Here is a 24,620-nt window from a genome sequence, read left to right on the forward strand (position 1 = left end):
AAATAGTGTTTTTATGTACGTGGGAAATATTTTTAATAATACTTTAAATCATAGAACCACAATCAATTTTAAGAAGTTATTTAAAATTTTTCTTTATAGATAGGTAACTTTCTAATACTTTATAAAAATATTGCTAAAAAATCATGAAATTATCTAACAGAAACGCTTCATTTCATAGATGAAAGTTTACCCAAACTCACCAGTCATCAAAATTAATACTCAATTATAATTCAATCCTAAATCCAAATATTCTCTAATAGTATATGAGGGAAAAAAATTTCCCACAGGACTATGAGCCAGGGAGCTGAATGAATAGTAAAGAGATTAGGATGCTTGCCTTGCATACTGTCAACTCTGGTTCAATTCCTGAAGACATACATGGTCTGCTAGTACCACACAGAGCATGAGTAAACCCTGAGCATTGCCAGTTGTGGCTCAAATGTGCCACAAAGTCCCCAAAAAATATTTTTATGGCAGAAAAAAAGATAAAAAAAACTTTTAGTTTTCTGTAAGTATAATGAAGGAGTTACATAACTCAGAGAAAAGCATTTAAAAGTGTGATAATATAATAGTTAAATTCCTAGTGATCATTCAAGTAAAATGTTGGTTTTATAAACAAATTAAATAGTTCAAAATATTTCAAGTAGTTCAAAATCATCAATATAATTCTATATTATTTTAACAAATTTTCAAAACCTAACAATAATTGGAGAAAAGAATACTAATGTATTTTATTTGCCATTTTACTCCAAATCCATGCCTCTAACTCATAAGTCATTTTAGAAGCCATAATCATTCAAGTAGCATAAACACAATGGATCAAGTTAAGTTTTGGAGCTCACATAATATTTTTTCTTGGTTTGGGGGTAGGGGCCATATTTAGGATTATATGAAGGATTGCTCTTGATGGGGCTCAGGGGATCATATATAGTGCCAGGTGATGAACCTGGATTAGCTGGCCATGTGCAAAGGCAAGCACCATATGCATTATTCAATCTCTCAGGCTTCATTATTAATATTTGGGGGGAGGGTTGGGCCACACCCAGTGACGCTCACAGGGGTTACTCCTGGCTATGCGCTTAGAAATTGCTCCTGGCTTGGGGGACCATAAGGGACGCCGGGGAATCGAACCCCAGTCCGTCCTACGTTAGCGTGTGCAAGGCAGACACCCTATGGCTTGTGCCACCATTCCGGCCCTATTAGTATTTTTAATACAGAGAATATAAATATATCCCTTAACTTATCAAAAGTGAACTTCAATATGGAAAGATAATTTAAGATATGTCTTTTATTTCATGATCCATTTAAATCTCACTGATTCATTTACATTTTAATATTTCTCTTTTGGTCTTTTACACTTTTATAAAATATATAACAATTTGATAAGTGATGTATATATTTGAGTTTCTTTTTTTTCTTTTGGTTTTTGGGTCACACCTGGCAGCGCTCAGGGGTTACTCCTGGCTCTGTGCTCAGAAATCGCCCCTGGCTGGCACAGGGGACCATATGGGATGTCGGGATTCGAACCACCGTCCTTCTGTATGAAAGGCAATGCCTTACCTCTATGCTATCTCTCCGGCCCCTATCTGAGTTTCTTTTACATTCAAACAAATCTATGTAATATAGCTTTTTTTTATTTTCAGCTTTATACCTTTGAGATTAGTTCATAACATGTTCTCTGGAAATTTCAAATGTATTCCTTGATCCTAAGATTAATTATGCAATCAGAACACATTTCAAAATATAGTTAGTCTTTACATATTTTTAACATTAACTAAAAACCAAATATGACTAATTCTTTAAAATATAAAGGTAGAGAGATTTTATTTTAAGTGTATAATAGAGACAGGAGTATTGAAAGCCAGGGGATTAGCACTAGGGAGAAGCTCTTGATACTAGAATGAAAGCTAGCTTTTGAGACTCCATTTTAAGAAGTCTACATTATTTTTCTCTTTTAAATCTAAACGGCTATTCTAATTATAATGTGCAAATCTAACACCATTTGGAAAAGCAAAAACTGTTAATAAATGTAAACTTTTGATAAAATGATACTGGCTTTATACTCAGTCACTAGTACTGTATTTGGACCTAATTTTTCTCCCAAGATTCACACCTCACAGTTTATCAGGTCTAAATATGATTCAGCTACTAGGTTACTAGAAAAAAATTTTCTCACCAAGTTACAAAACAAAATTAGGATATACTTCAAAGAATGTTATAAATATTTTTTAGAACTCTAATGATGCTAATGATGATCATGGTTATAATGACAAATGGTATAAGCTAACAAACTGAAATTATGTAGTCAACATAATTATAAATTTATGATTAAAAAGTTATGAAGCTGGGCCCGGATGGATAGCACAGCGGCGTTTGCCTTGCAAGCAGCCGCTCCAGGACCAAAGGTGGTTGGTTCGAATCCCGGTGTCCCATATGGTCCCCCGTGCCTACCAGGAGCTATTTCTCAGCAGACAGCCAGGAGTAACCCCTGAGCAATGCCGGGTGTAGCCCAAAAACCAAAAAAAAAAAAAGTTATGAAGCTAACCATAATCACAGACCTTCTAAGTAGAAGACCTATGGTTTGAAATCATCTACTTGATTCCCAATATCATACTAGTAATAGCTATATTTTTCACTGTCTATTTTTCCTAACTCCCCCATTTAACACTTATGAACACCTAACTATACTCCTATAATTAAGAATTCCAAAACATGTGAATTAACCTAAGACGACTATTTAAAGTACCAATCTAGAATCCTTCAACTCATATAATTAAAGTATATGCTTTATTTTTAAATTTAATTTTAAATTTAAAAGTCATGCTCTGTTAAAAAAACAAAAAAGTCTATTTAAACTTTAACTATGTGAGAAGCACCAAGCTTGATGATGGATAGATCATAAAATGACTAAGACATGGTCCCAAAAGTAAATTTAAATTGGACATACATAAATGAGTATCTGTGATTATAACAAGTCAGTTAATTGCTGATCATTTAAAAAAGTTGAAACACTGGAAAACACTATTAAATTTTGATAAGAAAAATTTCTTCCTATCACAAAAATTATAACCTATCTTAGAAATGTGTATAGTAAATTATTGTGAGATGCAATTGATATAGCTATTAACTTACATTTTCAATAACAAATGTCCATTCTTTATCTTCAAATTCCTCTGCATGAGGATCCTGTAACAAAAAATAGCAAGTTGAAATACATTTGTTCATTCTAGACTACCTAGTTTTTAATAATATAAACAGCTCTGCTTTTAGCTTTTGTGAATTTTTTCAAAGGAAATAATGGTCTATTCCTATGTGCATAATTCCTCAGTATTTCAATCACTGTTCTATATTTGTATTTTTACTTTTGTTGCTATATATAATTATCTTCCATTATGGCAAGTGTCTATGGCAAAACAAAAACAAATTAAATCCCTGTGAATTATAGCCACAATGTTGATTCTTATTCTCTCCCCTCCCACCTTTGATTTTTGAGTCACCCCTGCCCTTATTCAGTGGCTGTTCTTGACTGTTCAGGGGTGACCCCTAAAGTTTCTGGTTGGGCCATTTCAAACTGGAGTCAGCTACTTGCAAGGTAAGCACTTTACCTCCATATAATTTTTCTAGCCCTGTTTCAGATTTATTGCCCAGTGTCCAGGTCCAAGACAAGTATCCAGCACAAAGATGGATCCCTGGTTTTATACCAGAATATTAGAATATCAGAATCTCAAGAATATCTGAGCAAACTGATTAATAAATAGCTTATAAATTAACAAGCACTGAATAGTACTTTGTGTAAGATATATTCTCAAAGCAGATAAAACATATTCAAAAATAAATATAATATTACCTGAAGAAATATTTCATATGAATCAAGCGAAGTATCTAATAAGACATAGTATGGACTAAGGAAAAGCATCTAATAAAACAAAGTCAGTAAAAGAAATGCAAAAAACAAGACTGTTTATTTTCAGCCAGTTTAACTTTGTAAACCTGTACTATTTCATTGTTTCTTTCAAGTCTTTGGACATCCTCAACTACCTCTCTAAACTTCTTATTGAGAGATTATATAGCTGGTTATTACTGGTTGAGTCCTCAGGGCTAACTTCTTCGATCACTAAACATAGTGAGGTTCTGTGTTGTTTTCCCATGTGACTTTTATAGTCTGGGCATGTTTTTTGTATGTTTTTGTGTGGATGGTTGACCAAAGTTAGGATATCAATGTATGTTTTCTGTTAGATACAAATAAATCCTTACCAAAGGGAAATGGCAGCTTCTGAATGTGGCTTTCTAATACACAGGATTCCAATGCAATATTCAGTTTTTTGGGAATAGGGACAAGGTAGAATCATATCAAACTGCAACAGATTTCCCCTTCACAGGGGTCCTAACCTCTCAGAGCATCTCCAGGAGCACCATCCTCTGACATTATTTTTTCTTAGAAATAAACTTTATTTATGGGTATACTGTGAATACTACAGGTGATAGAAAAGGTTTATAACAATTCATTTTTATTTATAAATTTCAAGATTAAGTAAACTTATATTTTCATACAAATTAAAAGGGGAAAATATGAAAAGTTTCCATTGAATACTTTTAATGCTATTCAAAATTACACTCCAAAATTACCACAAATGGTAATAAAAACTAATTTTTACTTTTCTGCCTTTTGATTACAATTCTGACTCAAGAGAATTAGGATAATAAAAAGTATTAGTTATAAAACATCTTTAAGTATTTAAAATGGTTGTCTCAATAACATAAACAGAAATATTTAATAGAGCAAACTTTGAAAGAAGTATTTTTCTCACAGATTATAACACTGTAAGTAATAGTTCAGTGATAAGGATATGCTAAACATTCTCATCAGTACTGAAAACTGCACTTATCTCCTAATCCTCTAAGTGACACATTTCAACAGTCACTTTTAACTAGAATCACTCAACTATAACATATCCTTTCCCCAAATACAAAGTTGTCAGTTATTTATCAGCTTTATTCAAACCCCTTGTTCTGTATCATCATTTTTTAAAGTTGTATATTCAAGTCTATTCATTTGCTTTACCAATATAAACAGCAGGCTAAATCAAACTATACAGAGATTACTTAAAAGTCTTTCTAAAACATGCCAGAGATCATGCTGTTGTAATCTACACTCAGTCATTTTTATTACAGAATAGGCAGTACAATGTAGAAGAAAAAGAACTAAGAAAAAACAAATGCTGATAGGACAACAGAACTACTTCTCACTTTCCTAACCAGTACCATGAGAACAATTACAGAAACTTTAGTGCTGCTCTGATTATACAATAAAATATTCCAAAGGTCTTTCTGTCAACTATTCAGCTTACAGAAATGCCTTGATAGGAAAAAGATGATTAAAGGGAACTTAATAGAAAGATTTTAAGACAGTGGTTCAAGTGGAATAGGAAGGCTTCGATTCTGTTAAAAAAAAAAAAATAAAGAGCTAGAGTGATAGCACAGCATTTGCCTGGCATGCAGCCAAAGTGGGATGAACCTGGGCTCAATCCCCGAGCCTGCCAGAAGTGATTTCTGAGCACAGGAGTAATCCCTGAGTGATCCTGGGTGTGGCCCAAAAAAAAAAGGAAGAAGGGGGGAGGGAGAGAGGGAGGGAGGAAACGAAGGAAGGGAGGGAGGAAACGGAAGGAAGGGAGAAAATGGAAGAGAGAGAGGGAGGGAGGGAGGGAGGGAGGGAGGGAGGGAGAGAGAGAGAAAGAGGGAGAGAGAAAGAAAGAAAGAAAGAAAGAAAGAAAGAAAGAAAGAAAGAAAGAAAGAAAGAAAGAGAGAGAGAGAGAGAGAGAGAGAGAGAGAGAGAAAGAAAGAAAGAAAGAAAGAAAGAAAGAAAGAAAGAAAGAAAGAAAGAAAGAAAGAAAGAAAGAAAGAAAGAAAGAAAGAAAGAAAGAAAGAAAGAAAGAAAGAAAGAAAGAAAGAAAGAAAAGAAAGAGAGAGAAAGAAAGAAAGAAAGAAAGAGAGAGAGAGGGAGGGAGGGAGGGAGGGAGGGAGGGAGAGAGAGAGAGAGAGAGAGAAAAGAAAGAAAGAAAAGAAAGAAAGAAGAAAGAAAGAAAGAAAGAAAGAAAGAAAGAAAGAAAGAAAGAAAGAAAGAAAGAAAGAAAGAAAGAAAGAAAGAAAGAAAGAAAGAAAGAAAGAAAGAAGAAAGGAAAGAAGAAAGAAGAAAGAAAGAGAGAAGAAAGAGAGAAAGAACGAAAGACAGAAAGAAGAAAGAAAGAAAGAAAGAAAGAAGAGAAAGAAAAGAAAGAAAGAAAGAAAGAAAGAAAGAAAGAAAGAAGAAAGAAAGAAAGAAAGAAAGAAAGAAAGAAAGAAAGAAAGAAAGAAAGAAAGAAAGAAAGAAAGAAAGAAAGAAAGAAAGAAAGAAAGAAAGAAAGAAAGAAAGAAAGAAAGAAAGAAAGAAAGAAAGAAAGAAAGAAAGAAAGAAAGAAAGAAAGAGCCAGAGATGTAGCACTGAGGGTAGGGCACATGCTTGGTACACAGTGGATCTGGCTTTGATCCCTGGCATTCCCCAACCCGCCAAGAGGACCCCTAAGTGCAGGGCCAGGAGTAACCACTGAGCACAGCAAGATGTGGCCCAAGAACTAAAAATTAAGAACACTCACTATCTCATCCCTATTCCTCCCCTAAACAATTGAAAAAATCAACTATGGTATAGTGGTATAAATGTATCAAGCATAATCAAGCTGTGTTATAATGCCACTAATAGTAACACCAAAACTTTAAAATATACATAGAACATTTCACACTTTTACATAGAACATTAAGAAATTAAGGTATTATTCTATTCAATGCAGTCTTCTATACATATTAATATCTATCATATGGTTTTATCTTTTGATCACTGTACTAGTTCCTTAATGGATTACTTCATTGGATCACAAATCAAAAGCATGTTTTATATACAGACTTCATACTGTAAGCCACATGACTACTTTATTTAAATGTCACATCTCAAAATTCATTAGTTTTACTAAATTAAGTTATTAAATTATGTTTAACAAGATACCCTTCTTATCCTTCTACAAACATAACTTCAACATACTGGAATGATTCAAAGAACAAGTGAGCACTTGTTTTCTAGTATCATCTGCAAAATGACTAAAAATATCCAGACATTTTGGGGCCGGAGTGGTTGCACAAGCAGTAGCACCTTGCATGCGCTAGCCTAGGATGGATTGTAGTTTGATCCCCTGGCGTCCCATATGATCCCCCAAGCCAAGAGCGACTTCTGAGTATACAGCCAGGAGTAACCCCTGAGCATCACCAGGTATAACCAAAAAACAAAAAACAACAACAACAACAACAACAACAAAAATCCAGACATTTTGTGGAACAGATAAGGAGTTGGTAAGTAACTATTCTGTTATGAATTACTATATTGTAAGGACTGTATAATGTTTTATAAAAACTTTATAATGTTTTATAAAATACAGAAAACTCAGGATCAGAATGCTTGCAGTGGACAGGTCACTTGCCTTGCATACAACCAACCTAGGTTAGACCCCCAGTACCACATGTGATCCCCTGAGCTCTATCAGGTGTGATCCATGAATACAGAGCTAGGAGTAAGCACTAGCACTTTCACATGTGCCCCACCCACCCAAAAAGAAATATGGAAGACGGTAAAGGAATAAAAGCACGTAACATATGTAGATATATTTTAAATATGCATGTTAATTTTACAATCAGAATTGTGCTTTTTAAAGTTCCTATTTGTAAATAAAATCAATAAAAGAAAAAATATTAATGGAAATTTTATCTTCTTATGCCAATTTAATATTTTTCATATTAATCTTAAGATATATTTTGGTATTCATTGAACAAGATTAATAAAAAAAAAGGTTTATAACTACAAATGTCAAAAACCAAACTTTCCATTAAAAATGCACTTTATAGGTCCAGAGTGCTATGATAGTGGATAGGTGACCAACACAGTTTCGATCCCCGATACTATATGGTCCCTGACCACCACCAGGAGTGATTTCTGACTGCAGAGCCAGAAGTAACCCCTGAGCACCACCAGGTGTGATGAAAGAAAATAGTTCCTATTGGTTGACCATAGAAATTAGTAAAAGAAGTATCCCATTTGTTCTTAATAATAACAAGTTCCAAATCTTTGGAACTTATAAACTATAAAATACTCTAGCATTGTTATAAATCACTGAAAGTGATAAACAGAATGATAATAGGATGGGTAGTAGAGAAGTAACCATTGCCCAAAGACAATAAAAATGAAGGAGAACTGGTCCTTAGTAAGGACCTGCAAATGTCATGAAGGGAGAATATATCAGAGAAAGATCCACTATAACCAGGATAAAGTAAGTGGTCACTTTGAATAAGGACTGGACACGGAAAGAGGGTTAAGTGATATGCATGATATCTTATAACAGTATTGTAAAGAGCTGGGGGGTGGGGGGGAACCTGGGGACTTTGTGGAAGGAAGTGGATACAGGTGAAGGGGTTGCTGTGAGAACATTGTGTGCCTGAAACCCAATCATGAAAAACTTTGTAACCTTGTCATTCATGGTGATCAAATACAAAAATAAATAAAGCAAACCAAAAAAAGTCACAAAAAGATACTAGGTTGTATCCAAGTATATGAAATAATTAATAGTAAAATACTCTCATTTTAGAACATTAACTATATTTATAGTCTTTAACTTATAGATATTAAACTTACTTACCTTAAAAAGCGTTACAGTGATTTCAATGTTTTCAGGAACAGGCCATACTACAACACCTCGGTATGGATTTTTTATTCCAGGTTGCCAGCTATGAGCCTACCAAAATAAAAATAATGGTTTTTAATATGAAGTACAGGAAATGCAATGTTAATAATTCACAATAGTATATTGATTCCATTTACCTATCCATTAGGTCTATAGACTCCCTGAAACAGTCAAATAAAAATTTAATCAGATTAAACTTTTCAAGCACTAAGTTAGGCTTAATAAGTAATTATTTCATAATAGCTTACAGACAGCAGCTATCTGCATATCTTCACCATCTTCTCTGTCCCAACCCACAGACATACATAAATAAAATTCAAGCAAAACAGAAACCCTTTTTAAAAAAATTTAGTCAACAATTTCTTACCAGTTTTTACTAAAATGTTATTAGAAAAAAATTGATTTTGCAATCTACTAAAAACAAATTTATTATTTGAAAGAAATAAACTAATGTTTTAGTTTACATTTAAATTTATTCCCCACAATTTATTTATTTGGAACTTATTTAAAACTTAAAGAAAAAGGAAAGTCTTTTTATTACTATTTTCATTATTTACACTCCCTATTGTTTCCCCCCCTCATGCAACCTTTCTTCTATTACTGCTATTTACTGGTTTGTCTTTTTATTTTTGTCTGTCAATTCTATATGCATATAGGTACAGCAGCTGCAATTATACTGGCTTTTTGTTTCTACTTACTCACTTTGGGGGGGGGGCACACACCGGGACTGCTCATACTAAATCTTCACTCTAGCATCTACCAGTGAGCACCTCTGTTATCTCCCTATTTATCATAAATAAAATTTTGTGTTAAAGCCCTCCCTTCCTCCCTCCCTTCCATCCTTCCTAGTTTGGGGCCACACTAGGCAGCTCTTACTCCCAGCTCTGTACTCAGAAAGCATTCCTGGCAGGTTCAGGGGACAATATGAGATGCCGAGTCAATAGTGAGCCTGGGTCAACCCCTGAGCGTCACCGGTCACCGGGTGTCCCTCCTCCCCCCCTCAAAAAAACCCGAGGTTGAAGGAAAATAGCATGCTCAGAAACCAACACAAAATCTTTTCTATGCATAGTAGGAGATGAACATGCTATCAGGATAATACTAAAAGCTAATATTTATGGAGTATTTTCTATGTCTCAGCTCATGTTTAGAACTTATTTAAGCATTGCATATTCATAATAACCTTATTCATTTATTCACTCACTCAACTAATCGATATCATGTGTCAATTTTTGTCTAGGAAACGTAGCAAATAGAAATCTGCCTTAGTGAATTTTACAGTACTGTATGAAGAGATAGAACATTTAAACCAAATATGCAGAATGCTAAGTGTAAGCAATTGATTTGAAACTAAACAGAACTAAGAGAAGATAGATTGGGAGGTGAATAGCGGGTGAGAAAAGGTAATAGGTAATAATGTTCAATGGAGCAGTTAGAGAAGCCACCCTTGATTAGGTGACAGTTGAAAAATGACCATAAGAAAGCAAAGAAATCAGGTATAAATCGTAACAAGAGATTCAGAGCAAGATAAAACTGACTCAAATAACAAAAAAAAAAAAAAAAAAGAAAATGATGGGCTCAATCATATACAAATCTAGTACACAAAGATTTTATTTGTTTGGGGGTCATATCAGGTTGTGCTCAGGGCTTACTCCTAGTTCTGTGCTCTGCAATCACTGTTGGCAGGGCTCGGGTGATATGTGATACTAGGGATTGAGCCTGTTAGTCACAAGGCAAACTCTTTACTCCCTACACTATCCATCTGAAAACTTCCAGAAGACAATTTCAGCATGCAATGTGCATTAGGTAAGAAGCCACTATTGGGGCCGGAGAGATAGCATGGAGGTAGGACGTTTGCCTTTCATGCAGGAGGTAATCGGTTTGAATCCCGGTGTCCCATATGGTCCCCCCCGTGCCTGCCAGGAGCAATTTCTGAGCCTGGAGCCAGCAATAACCCCTGAGCACTGCCGGGTGTGACCCAAAAAACACACACACACACACACAAAAAAGAAGCCACTATTAAGCAGAGGAATGATAATCTAACTTATGTTTTACATACTAACTTCTACTAATGTATTAAGAATAATCCAATCATAAGAGAAAATGGGTGTTCAGAGGATATATTTAAAAGGTACAAATATATAGTACAAAATGGTTATTTTCAGAGCAGAAGACTGAACTCATGCATTACATGAAGAAAGCCTTGTTTGCTTCTTGGCACTGTATCATCATCTGAGCACTGCTGGATTCATCCCTAAACACCGAGCAGTCTGTGAGCATCAGTAAATATGACCCCCCCCCCAACAAACAAACAAAAAGACAGGGAGATAGTACAGGAATTTAGGCATGGTGCCTTGCATGTGTGACCCCATTTTGATTCCTAGTACAGCTGAGTAAACCTCGAGGCTTTTAAACACAACCAGGTATTGCTTGAAAACAATCCTGAGCAAATTCAAGGTGGCCAAAGCTCTGGGACCTCAGAACCTGAGCAGCAGTACATCCTTGGGACCTCACATTGAACTGATGGCCAAATGGAGGAGTAATGCATCCTGGGCACCACCTGGAAGTCCCTTCTCCCTAAAAAACCTAAATCCACAATTTTTTATTGAGATTATACAGATGTTTGGGGGTCACAACCAGTGGTGCTTGGGGGACCATCCTGATCAGCTAGGTGGTTATTCCCAGAAGTGTCCAGGGTACCCTGTAGTAACAATGATTTGAACCCACCACCCCTAGCCATGAAAAGTATCCATTTAAGCTCTCAGATCCATCTCCCCAGCCATCCCAGAAATACTTTTATACTTTCAAAGTATAGTCAGCAATATTTGTTGTTGATTGTATGTGAGAAAGAAAATAGGGTTAAAATTTAAGGCTTCTGTCTTAAATTAGAAAGTATATAGATGACACTTAAAATCTTGAGACACTGGATATGATCATAAGACAGAATATAAGATTTAAAACTGAATCTTAAGAGTACAACACTAGGGGCTGGAGCCATAGCACAGTGGTAGGGTGTTTGCCTTGCATGCTGCTGACTTAGGACAGACCTGGTTTCAATCCCTGGCATCCTATATGGTCCCCCAAACCAGGAGCAATTTCTGAGTGCATAGCCAGGAATAACCCCTGACTGTCACTGGGTGTGGCCCAAAAACCAAACCAAAACAACAAAAAAGAGTACAAAACTAACAAATCTAGAAAATTAAGATGATTCAGCACACAGTAAGTAGAGGTTAACCAGAAATATGTGGTATCCTGATAACGAACAGAGAAACTATTTCTTGAGAAGAAAATAATCACCAATACCCGATCTTAGTGACAGGTCAAACCTGAAAAAAAATGACCATTGAATTTAACAAAAAAGTGGAAGATTGTATGTTCCTAAATTGCTAGTATTCTATTGTTCTTTTTTTAATTCTATTCATCATCTCTCTCCCTAGGGGAAACAGTGTCTAGGAGCCCTGCTGGTCTCCAGCACAGCAGGACCCAAGCAGCACAGCATCTCCAGCTTTGCATTCAAACTTTGCATCTAGCCAAGAAGCACCAACAGTGACTCCAGAACCTTCTGAGTAACCCTTGAGAACTGTCTCCTCCCTTATATTCCTGAAGAAATAAAGGTCCAACTGAGTTAGAGCTCTGATTTCCATTGTTCCTTTTAGGGACTACACAACTGGTTAAGTAGGACACTATAACAAGATCAATTAATGCAGCTTGGTAGTTGTCAATGCCAGATCTAAAATGTTAGCCAGTTCTTAAATACTAAGCAGAAAGTAGGACCATTAAAATCAACTAGAGAAAAAGACAGGGATATGCAGAATAGCAAGTGGGGGTGGTGGTGCTGGGGTGTGTGATAATATTACTATTTTCAAAGTACTTTCTACAACTTTTACTTTCAAACAAGTCAAGAATTAGAAGCTATAGTGAAATGCCTAATACAAATAACTAAAAACCATTGTAAAAAGATTCTAATCAGTAACTTAGATTTTTAAGTAAAACACACTGGGAATCATTGGCTCTATAAAATTCTGATTACTTTTCTTTCAAAGAAATATAATTTTTCTAGAAAATAAGTCAGCACTGAAACATGTATAGCTATTTCAGAAGCTTTGGTATAGTTAGGAAAGTCAGGTTATATAAAATCTTTTATTAGCATTCTAGAACAGACAATGATAAAAAAAAAAAAGGATCAGGTCATTTTATCTAGTCTTCCTTGTAGCATTGTTCTTACTTTTTATTCATATCGCAGGTCATTTGGCATGGTCAAATACAGATATGGTGGAGAAAGGGGGAAAAAACATTTCTCAATTTAGCATACTGACTTTATAAAATACTCATGCTTTTTAAAAGCCATACATACTAGACACCTAAAAAGAAGATAAGTGTTCATTTGGAAATTGATTTTTTATAAAATAAAAATATTTCACTGAAATGTTTCACTGTTATTACAATGATTATTAATAAACTTCATAAAATTATAATAACATTATTTTTTATTTGTAAACATGTACAACTAATATGCTATAAATGTGAATAATATTATAAAATAGATATAAATAAACAATACATAAATAAACATGTTCATGATTAAAATGCCACATATAACGGCCACACAGCTGAAAACAGAAATCTCAGGAGAAGATAACCAGTCATGCCCCTGCCCTGCAGAACCCCACCACCCACTACAGTAGCTTCCCCTATGGCCCAGCTTCACCAATCAACCACAGAGCACTACAAAGACACCAAACCAAGCCAAACTCCATGTATGCCAGTATTTAGGCTGACATTTCCAGGACTTAGTTTGGAGTGAGCATAGGCACCCTCCCCACCAGCTCTACTTTTGGAGTCCTGGCAGCCATAACCATATCCTATAAATGCCACAATATCAGCTTCAGAGCTTGGAGCTCCTGGACTTATGGTCACATATGCAGCCACTGGACAACTACAGTTTTTTTTTTTCCAAAACAGTCAACCCAGTAGGAAAACCCAATTTAGACATCCACATATAGAATTCAGTTACCTAACGCTCAGAAACAAAACAATTATCAACTAGCAACAAATTGCTTAGCAAACCTTCTGACAATTACTTAATGATCTCATTGTGAAATACTCTCATTTTAACAAATTTTCTTATTACTAAACTTTAAAATAAAAAATTATTTTACTCTACTGATTTGTAAACAAGCAATATAAAATATATTGTGTCTGTCAAGTGAGTAGGATTGGGACTATGGGAATCTGGGGATATAGGGGGGAGATCTGTTTTAGATCAAATGTATTATGAACAATATATTATGTAATATATGATATTTAAATAAAGTAATGAAAAAATACAACTATGAAAGACTTGTAATTCACATTGGCCTCAATAAAATTATATAAAAAAAAAAACCTGAAAAAAATTTTTTTTTGTTTTCTGATGTAAAAAAGTGTTAGGTAGGGGCCAAAGAACGGCGTTTGCCTTGAACACAGCCAAACTAGGACATATGGTGGTTCGAATCCAGGCATCCCAGATGGTTCCCGGTGCCTGCTAGGAGTGATTTCTGAGCGCAGAGACAGGAGTAACACCTGAGCACCACTGATGTGACCCAAAAACCAAAAACCAAAAAAAAAAAAAAAAAGCGTTAGTTTAACCAGCTGTGGACCAGCGGATTGTAAATACACTTCAGTCTCACAAGCTGGTTGTTCCCAGCCACCTGACAGCATCTCCAATTTTGTTCATTAAGCATTTTAGAACACCATTTGCTTGAGTATTTTTTTCTTATTTTCCTCATCTAAAAACTATATGTGTCTTATGGTCAGGTGTGTCTTAGAGTGAAAAATACTGTAATTCTGGATTTCTCTATATCTGTAAGATCCATGATTCTTATATTTAAAACCAGAATAGGACAGTGTAAGGAAGTCTTAGAGACTCATGAAAGAGGCAAGTAAGATTTATATAATGCTAACACATCCTTTGCTTTCCTTACTCTCATTCTTTCATAGAGTCTATATGTTGTGTGATAATTTAATAAACTGAATGCCAAAGGAGATATAAGAATATCTTCTAATAGGGCCCGGAGAGATAGCACAGCGGCGTTTGCCTTGCAAGCAGCCGATCCAGGACCAAAGGTGGTTGGTTCGAATCCCGGTGTCCGATGTGGTTCCCCTGTGCTTGCCAGGAGCTATTTCTGAGCAGACAGCCAGGAGTAACCCCTGAGCACCGCCGGGTGTGGCCCAAAAACCAATATATATATATATATATCTTCTAATAAGATAAATAGTAAAGATATTTACAATGTCACTCTTCTTGTTTCATTTTTTGCTTTAGAAAATAAAATGTTTTGGAGGCTGGAGAGATAGCACAGCGGTAGGGCATTTGTCTTGCATGCAGCTGCTCCAGGATAAAAGGTGGTTCAAATCACAGCATCCCATATGATCCCCCATGCCAGCCAGGAGCGATTTCTGAGTGCAGAGCCAGGAGTAACCCCTGAGCGTCACTGGGTGTGGTTTTTGGGCCACACCCTCAGTGCTCAGGGGTTACTCCTGGCTCTGCATTCAGAAATCACTCGTGGCTTGGGGGACCATATGGGACACCACTGGATTGAACTACGGTCCATCCTAGGCTAGCATGGGCAAGGCAGACGCCTTACCACTTGCACCACTGCTCTGGCCCCAAAAAAATTTTTATAAAAGCTATTTATATTAATATAATAGGTTTGCATTATCTATACTTGAACTGAAAATGTACTAAAATTAAAAAAAAAATTTAAGCAAGTTAAAAACATATCTGTCCTTTTACCTGGTAACACCAATCTATATATTATCAAAAGAAATGCATACTAAAGCTCATTGCTTATATAATGAGTAAATATAAATCTACAATTTATACACTTAAGTCACAATAATGAATACTCACAATAGTCAATGAAAACAAACCAAATATTCATTCACAGGGATGTAGATAATCAGATTTGTTATAGATAATCAAAATGAAATATATTCACATAATGAAATACTAGTCACAATAAGAAGATACTACCGGGGCCGGGCGGTGGCGCTAAAGGTAAGGTGCCTGCCTTGCCTGCGCTAACCTTGGACGGACCGCGGTTCGATCCCCCGGTGTCCCATATGGTCCCCCAAGCCAGGAGCAACTTCTGAGCACATAGCCAGGAGTAACCCCTGAGCGTTACTGGGTGTGGCCCAAAAACAAAAAAAAAAAAAAAAAAAAAAAAAAAAGAAGATACTACCAATATGCAAATAGCATGAATAAATTAAAAAAACATTATGCTAAGAGAAACAAATGACATAATATGCACAATTCAATATATATTAGAGAAAATATAAAAAGGTAAAACTAGTCTATAGTAACATAAATTTAGAATAGTGGCTAGTTTTGCAGGTCAGAAATTGACTAAATGAAACCTGATGACAATAGTTTATATCATGTTGGAAGTGATAACTATATTCAACTTTCACTGAATTGAATAAGATTCATTATTAGAATATAGGCATGTTTTAGCTCAATAAAAATAGGGACGGCTGCTCCGCCAATGCTCAGTAGGGAACCACGCAGCCTGACAGCTAGAGCGAGAGGGTGAAATTGACCAGGCCCAAGCAGCAGAACTCAAGCAGTAGCTCAGCCATTACATGGAGGGGACAGGTGCACCCAGAGGGGAACCACACCGTCTTGACGGTGGGGAGGAGGGGAAAATTGACACAGGCTCAGAACTCTGCCACACCTACTTATGGATGAAGGGAGAGGGGAAATCTTGCTGCAGTTGGGCAAGGCAAAGGCAACCTACGCATTCTGGCAGGCAAAGTGAGGGAGGAGTCTTGAGGGTGGTGTCAAAGCTCAGCTATCCGCAGCCATCATACCCACCTAGAGCTGCACTCCAGAGAAGGGACCCAACCCCACACCACAGGTGACAAAGGAGGGCTGAAATCTGAAGGCAGTACACTCTAAGCCAAACCACCAAATGCACAGAAATATGAATAAACTAAGGAAGACAATAACATCCGGGGATATGGAGAGAAATCCTAGCAAATTACCAAGTCCACCTAAACGCATGGGCCCAATAGATGAGAAGCTAAAAGCAGCAATGTAAGCCATGGAGAAAGAAATCAAGGAATCACTAGCCCGCGAGTTCAAGAAATTCATAAATGAACAAATCAACCAACTTAAAGAAGAACTTTTAAAGAAGATGAGAGAATCCAAAGAAATGGAATTAAAGAAAATAAAAAATGTCTTAGCAAGCCACAATAGCAGAATTACACAATTGTAGAATAACATAGAAGACCTTAAAAAAAAAACTACAAACCAAAAATGACAAAAAATCCAATAAGAAAACAAAAGGTAAAGTATTGGAAGAAAAAGTTAGGTATTTAATGCACAAAGACAAAAGAAATAATCTACGGATTATAGGAATACCAGAAGGGAAGGAAATAGGGAAAGGGGAAGAACAATTGGTTAGGGAAATAATAGAAAACTTTCCCCACCCTCTGGTAAGAGGCACCAATGCAAATCCAGGAGGTGAAAGAGTCTCGAATAATAAAATAAGACCCTAATAAACCAACAACAAAGCATATAATAATCAAAATGGAGAGAGAGAGAAAGAGAGAGAGAGAGAGAGAGAGAGAGAGAGAGAGAGAGAGAGAGAGAGAGAGAGAGAGAGAGATGAACTGCTTAAAGCAATACAGGAGGGGAAAAAAAGCTCAAGTAAAAAGGAAGGAACGTAAGAATCAAACCAGATCTCCCATTTGAAACAATTCAAGCAAGAAGAAAGTGGAATGGCATATTTAAACAGCTGAATGAAAGAAAATCTTCCAAATTAGAGTCCAGGAAAACTCACATTCAGATGGGAGGGAAGGCTAAAAATATTCTCAGACAAAAAAGAAATGGTAGTATTTGTGCAAACAAAACTGATTCTAAATGATCTACTGAGAGATGAATTACACAATCCAAACACCACCCTACAAAATACAACTGCACAACAGACTTCTCTGTCAATAATCCTCTTAAATGTCAATAGACTAAACTCTCCCACTAAAAGACACATAGTAGAGAGTTGGATTAGAAAACAAAAACTGGATGTCTGCTGCCTGCAAGAAACACACCTACAAGTACAAGACAGACAATGGTTTAGAATAAAAGAATGGAAATCAATTATTCAAGCCAATGGGGAAAAAAAAAAAAAGCTGGGACACCCATTCTTATATCAGACCAAATTGCATTCAACCTGAAGAAAGTGATCAGAGACAAAGAGGGTCACTACTTACTGATCAGGGGAACACTAGACCAATAAGTATTAACTCCGGTCAATATTTATGCACCAAATGCAGAGCCAGCAAACTATGTAAGGCATTTGCTCAAAAACGTGGAGAAATATATGGAAGAATATGTGATAGTAGGAGTAGATCCCAATACGCCACTATCACCACTGGACAGATCCACCAGACAGAAAACTAGTAAAGAATAAGAGCCTTAAGTGAGAAATTAGAAGAACTAGGGCTAGTGGATTTATATAGGGCCCTCCATCCCCAGAAAGCAGAACACACATTCTTCTCAAGAGCACCTAGAATGTTCTTCAGAATAGACCATGCCTTAGGATATAAATCTAGCTTGCATAAAGTCACAAATACACAGATTATTAGAAGCATCCTATCAGATCACTATGGAACAGAGATCAAGATTGATTGTAAAAAGAAACTATGAAGAAAATCCAACACCTAGAGATTAAACAACATGCTGCTCAACAACAGCAGGATCAAAGGGGAACTCAAGGAAGAACTAAAAAGATTCCTTGAGACAAATGATAATGAAGAGATAATTTGTCAAAATCTGTGGGGCACAGCAAAAGCAATAATTAGGGGAAACTCATAGCAATACAGGTCTATGTCAAGAAAGAGGAAAACGACAAAATCAACAGTTTAAAGAAACACCTTAAGGAGTTGGAAAAACAGCAGCAAAGAAATGCCATGGCATTACACCCTAAGAAATAATAAAAACCAGAGCAAAAATGAACATAGAAACTAAGAAAACAATACAGAAAATCAATGTAACCAGGAGTTGGTTTTTTGAAAGAATAAACAAGATAGACAAATCACTAGCAAAATTCATCAAAAACAAGAAGGAAAACACCCAAATAAATAGGATCACAAATGAAAGAGGAGATATTACAACAGAACCCCAATTAATTCAAGACATCATGAGGGCTTATTATGAACAACTTTACTCAGACAAGTTAGAGAACCCAGAAGAAATCGACAGATTCTTGGAAAAATATCATCTTCCAAGACTGGATCTAGGATGTAGAAAGCCTAAACAGGCCAATCACATCTGAGGAAATTGGATCAATAATTAAGAAATTCCCCAAGAACAAAAGTCCAGGTCTAGATGGTTTTACAATAAATTCTATCAAATATTCCGAAAAGAATTATTACCACTGTTCCACAGGCTCTTCCAAAATATTGAAAAGATAGGAATCCTTCCTAATTCCTTTTATGAGGCTGATATGATATCACACTTATTCCCAAAGATGGCAAAGACACCGCCAAGAAAGAAAACTACAGACCAATCTCACTAATGAACCATAGATTCAAAAATCCTCAACAAAATCTTAGCAAACCGAATCCAGCACTACATCTAAAAGCTTATAAACCATGACCAAGTGGGTTTCATCCTAGGGATGTAAGGACGGTTCAACATACGCAAATCAATCAACATCATACACCACATCAACAACAAGAAAGACAAAAATCATGTGATTATATCAATCAATGCAGAGAAGGCATTTGACAAAATCAAACACCCATTCATGATGAAAACACTCAGGAAAATAGGACTGGAAGGAACGTTCCTCAAGATAGTTACAGCTATCTATAAAAAGCCCACAGCCAACATTATCCTTAATGGTAAAAAACTGAAAGCATTTCCACTAAGGTCAGGAACTAGGCAAGGCTGTCCACTCTTTCCACTCTTATTCAATGTAGTTCTAAAAGTCCTAGCAATAGCAATCAGACAAGAGAAGGGAATCAAAGGAGTCCAAACAGGGAAAGAGGAAATCAAACTATTTCTTTTTTGCAGATGATATGATACGCAATCAAAACCCTAAAGAATCCATAGTAAAACTCCTAGAAACAATTAACTAATACAGAAAATGGCCAGCTACAAAGTCAATATACAAAAGACAGTAGTGTCCCTCGATATAAATAACTAAGTAGAGGAGAAAGAGATTAAGGAGACAATCCCATTTAAAATAGTATCCAAAAATATCAAGTTCCTAGGAATCAACCTTACAAGAGAAGTGAAGGACCTGTACCATGAAAACTTCAAAACACTTCAGAAAGAAATTGAAGAGAACCTAAGGAAATGGAAGAGCATCCCATGCTCATGGGTAGGTAGAATCAACATCGTCAAAATGACAATCTTACCTAAACTTCTATATAGATTCAATGCAATCCCTATGCAAATTCAGACATCATTTTTTAAGGACTTAGAACAATCAATTATAAAATTCATCAGGAACCACAAAAGACCCAGGTTAGCAAAATACATACTGAAAAACAAGAAGCTGGGTGACATCTCTTTACCTAACTTGAAGCTTTACTATAAAGCCATAGTAATCAAAACACCATGTTACTGGAACAAAGTTAGAGTCTCGGATCAGTGGATTAGAACAGAATATCCAGAGATAAACCACCAAATATACAGTCAACTAATATTTGACATAAGAGCCAAGAACTTGAAATGGAACAAAGACAGTCTATTCAACAAATGGTGTTGGAACAACTGGATAACCACTTGTAAGAAATTAAAGACTAGGGCCCAGAGAGATAGCACAGCGGCGTTTGCCTTGCAAGCAGCCGATCCAGGACCAAAGGTGGTTGGTTCGAATCCCGGTGTCCCATATGGTCCCCCGTGCCTGCCAGGAGCTATTTCTGAGCAGACAGCCAGGAGTAACCCCTGAGCAACGCCTGATGTGGCCCAAAAATTAAAAAAAAAAAAAAAAAGGAAAGAAAGAAAGGAAGGAAGGAAGGAAGGAAGGAAGGAAGGAAGGAAGGAAGGAAGGAAGGAAGGAAGGAAGGAAGGAAGGAAGGAAGGAAGGAAGGAAGGAAGGAAGGAAGGAAGGAAGGAAGGAAGGAAGGAAGGAAGGAAGGAAAGAAGGAAAGAAGGAAGGAAGGAAGGAAGGAAAGAAAGAAAGAAAGAAAGAAAGAAAGAAAGAAAGAAAGAAAGAAAGAAAGAAAGAAAGAAAGAAAGAGGGAGGGAGAGAGAGAGGAGAGAGAGAGAGAGAGAGAGAGAGAGAGAAAGAAAGAAAGAAAGAAGAAAGAGAAGAAAGAAAGAAAGAAAGAAAGAAAGAAAGAAAGAAGAAGAAAGAAAGAAAGAAAGAAGAAGAAGAAAGAAAGAAAGAAAGAAAGAAAAGAAAGAAAGAAAGAAAGAACTTAAAGACTAATCTACACCTCACACCTTACACAAAAGTCAACTCAAAATGGATTAAAGACCTTGAAATCAGACCCGAATCTACAAAGTTTATTGAGGAAAAAAAAAAAAGGCAGAACACTCTAGGGACCTATATATCAAAAAAGGCTTTGAGGATAGAATGCCAATGACAAGAACTATAGCATCAAACCTAAACAAATGGGGACTACAACAAACTAAAAAGTTTCTGCATGGCGAAATTAACCCTACTTAATACTAGAAGACAGGTAATTGAATGGGAAAAATTTTTGCACTCAACATGTCAGATAAAGGGCTGATATCTAGGATTTACAAAGCACTCAGAAAGGTGAACTCCAAAAAAAATCTAATAAAGCCACAGAAAAATGGGGAGAAGAAAAGAATAGACACTTCTCCGAGAAAGAATGAAAGATGGCCAACAAACACATGAAAATTTGCTCAACTTCACTCATCATTAGGGAAATCCAAATCAAGACAACATTGAGGTAACATTTTACACCAGAGAGGATGGCTCACATCAAAAATAATGGAAACGCTGGAGAGATAGCCTGGAGGTAAGACGTCTGCCTTCCATGCAAAAGGATGGTGGTTCAAATCCCTGCATCCCATATGGTCCCCCGTGCCTGCCAGGGGCGATTTCTGAGCAGACAGCCAGGAGTAACCCCTGAGTGCTGCCGGGTGTGACCCAAAAACAAAAATAAAAACAAAAACAAAAAAAGGGAGCAATGTCTGTTGAAAGGATGTGGTAAGAAAGGAACTCTCATCCACTGCTGGTGGGAATGCTGCCTGGTTCAACCCCTATGGAAAACAGTGTGGTGAATGCTCAGTAAAGTCAGAATAGAGCTGCCATATGACCTAGCAATTGCTCTCTTGGTATCTATTCCCAAGTCAGAAGGACATTCATCCCAAAGTATGTGTACACTCCACTATTTATCGAACCACTCAGTATAATAGCCAAGTTTTGGAACCAATTTGATGCCCACAACAAACAAGTGGATCATGAAGATGTGGTATTTATACACAATGGAATACTATATAGTAGTTAGAAATGATACAATCATGGATTTTGCAGCAACATGGATGGATCTACAAAATATTATGTAAAATGAACTAATCCAGACGATGAAGAATAATTACAGAATGATAGCACTTTTCTGAGGTACTTAGATTATACACCATATATACATATAATACTCCAAGAACAAATAGGGTAGAAACTCCACGCACTGTAGTTGTCAGCATTTACTGGGGAGAAGTGTTCAAAAACAAGTGGAAGAGGAACAAAACAAAGCCTCGACTATACATTATACCATAAAGAAACAAGCAACAACAGAAACAACAGTTTAGTGAACAGGTATGTAATCAGCCTTTTACTACAAAAGCCTGTAATAATGTCTTAGGTAGCTAATACACAAATACTGGTGAAGAATATAATTGGAAGTCACAGACTTCACTGGCAGCATTTCCTAACAATACGTTTTAGTGCCTTAATCTTACTAGGTATAAAATAACCTCTCAGCTTCTCTGTCCACAGGGATTCTTGGATAAAAACAGTGGATACACTAATGTGACACCTCAGTGCTCAGTTATACTAGATATTATATTGTTTGCTTTATGAAAATGTCTTGATAAAACACCCAAATATACCCTTTTTTCTGGTTTATGTCCTCTATTAGGACTGAAGCATATGACCATTCTGACCACTGAAACAGTCAACTGCGAACAACAGCCTTATATTACAGGACCTATTCATCGAACACTATGGGCAAATTAACATTTCCTCTCTCTCTTTCTCTCTCTTCTCCCTACTTCAGGGGTCTCAAACTCAATTTACCTGGGGACTGCAAGAGGCAAAGTTGGGGTGATCCTAGAGTGCAGTCAGTAGTAAGCCTTGAACATTGGGGGGGTGACTCACACAACTAAAACAAAACAAAACAAAACAAAAAAAGATTCCTATAGGGCAGGGCCACAAAATTTTGTACGGAAGGTTGTTTGCGGCCTGTGGCCGCGAGTTTGAGACCCCTGCGCCTACTTCTTTCCTTTTCCCCTTTCTTCTTCCTCATCATCAATTCAATCTATGTCAAATAAAACCCTGATAGTTTCTCTTTAGGAAAGGAACTTCGATACATAAGACGCAGCAGACAATATTACATAGGGTAGCCACATACATAGGTAGGTCTCATTAACACATTGTTTAGTATTCGAGACGCAAAACCTACATGTATCCTAAACTGCTCCAGCCATTATCTAACCCTGAAACCTTCATTTAGCAAGGCCCTACCCCATCACTGATGAAGTGCCTAGAAACCGGGAGAAAACCTCACAACTCTGACACACTGACCCAATCTCTATTATTTGGTTTATTAAATTTTATAAATTTATTTTTACTATATTCACCTATTTTTCTGTTCTCCTCCCCTCTTTTTTTTTTTCTCCTCCCTCTTATCTACTGCTCTCCCTTTCTCTCTTTCTTAAGCTATACCTAAGCTAATTATTTATCTTAATTCAACCAGTCCCTAAGAGCTCAGACCAGGGGTCTCAAACTCGCAGCCCACAAGCTGTTTGTGGCCCTCCGTACAACATTTTGTGGCCCTGCCCTAGAGGAATCTTTTTTTGTTTAGTTTTGTTTTAGTTGTTTCGGTCACACCTCCCAATGTTCAAGGCTTACTACTGACTTTGCACTCAAGGATCACCCTGACTTTGCCTCCAGCGGCACCCAGGTAAATTGAGTTGAGACCCCCTGGCTCAGACCCATCCTATTAGGGTCAGACCTCTAACAACACCATAAGAATAGATCACTAATGTATGTCTTTATATGGGCATGTGTACATAGAGAGAGGAGGACTCCTCTATGAGAGCCAAATCTAAATTGTAAACAATCCATGCCTATATAGTATATATATATATGTAGTATATTTAGCCCCTCCTTTATTCTATCCCTCCTCCCCCCCTCTACAGAAATCCTACTATCCCTTCAAACCCTAATCCCAATCCGATATCCCAACTTATTAATGCTCTTTACACTCAGTTCTTAACCTATTAGGTAATCAAGACCGACCTCCTGCCCCAATAAGCCATCACCAAGCTCCCAAGCAAAGGACACCCACTCAGCCCAACATCTTGTCCCCTGGCAAGAAACGACAACCAACAACCTTGCTGACTCATGCTGTATGGCCCTCCTTCTCACCCCCCCCCCACCAAATGTGGACTCTTGTTTGATACCAAATTCATCTCCAGAAGGACCCCCAGTGCAAGAACTTTACCCAAGCCCTTTCTGGCACAAATCATCTCTGAAACTCAGCAAGACCAGGGTTTGTGATAAAAATGTGCCCTGGATTCCATCCACCACAAGTATATCTCAAAAGACAATAGGGAAGCCTATATTTCCTTTATAAGTTTAAGACCTCTATAATACTACCTCTTAACCTGTTTGTCCC

The 24,620-nt window shown here is 36.7% G+C and overlaps 1 protein-coding gene across 4 annotated transcripts in view; it reads right to left on the minus strand.

Moving 5' to 3' along the window:
* EHBP1 (EH domain binding protein 1) overlaps nucleotides 1-24,620 on the minus strand; it is a 291,044-nt gene that overhangs the window by 260,819 nt on the left and 5,605 nt on the right. For all 4 annotated transcript variants that reach the window (XM_049784722.1, XM_049784723.1, XM_049784724.1 and 1 more), the window contains exons 2-3: nucleotides 8,712-8,807; nucleotides 3,133-3,186 (exon numbers count right to left, since the gene is read on the minus strand). The gene's annotated coding sequence lies outside the window, so the exon portion shown is untranslated. The remainder of the gene's footprint in view (nucleotides 1-3,132; nucleotides 3,187-8,711; nucleotides 8,808-24,620) is intronic.

This window comes from Suncus etruscus, chromosome 12 (genome assembly GCF_024139225.1).
Source record: "Suncus etruscus isolate mSunEtr1 chromosome 12, mSunEtr1.pri.cur, whole genome shotgun sequence".
NCBI classification, from domain to species: domain Eukaryota; kingdom Metazoa; phylum Chordata; class Mammalia; order Eulipotyphla; family Soricidae; genus Suncus; species Suncus etruscus.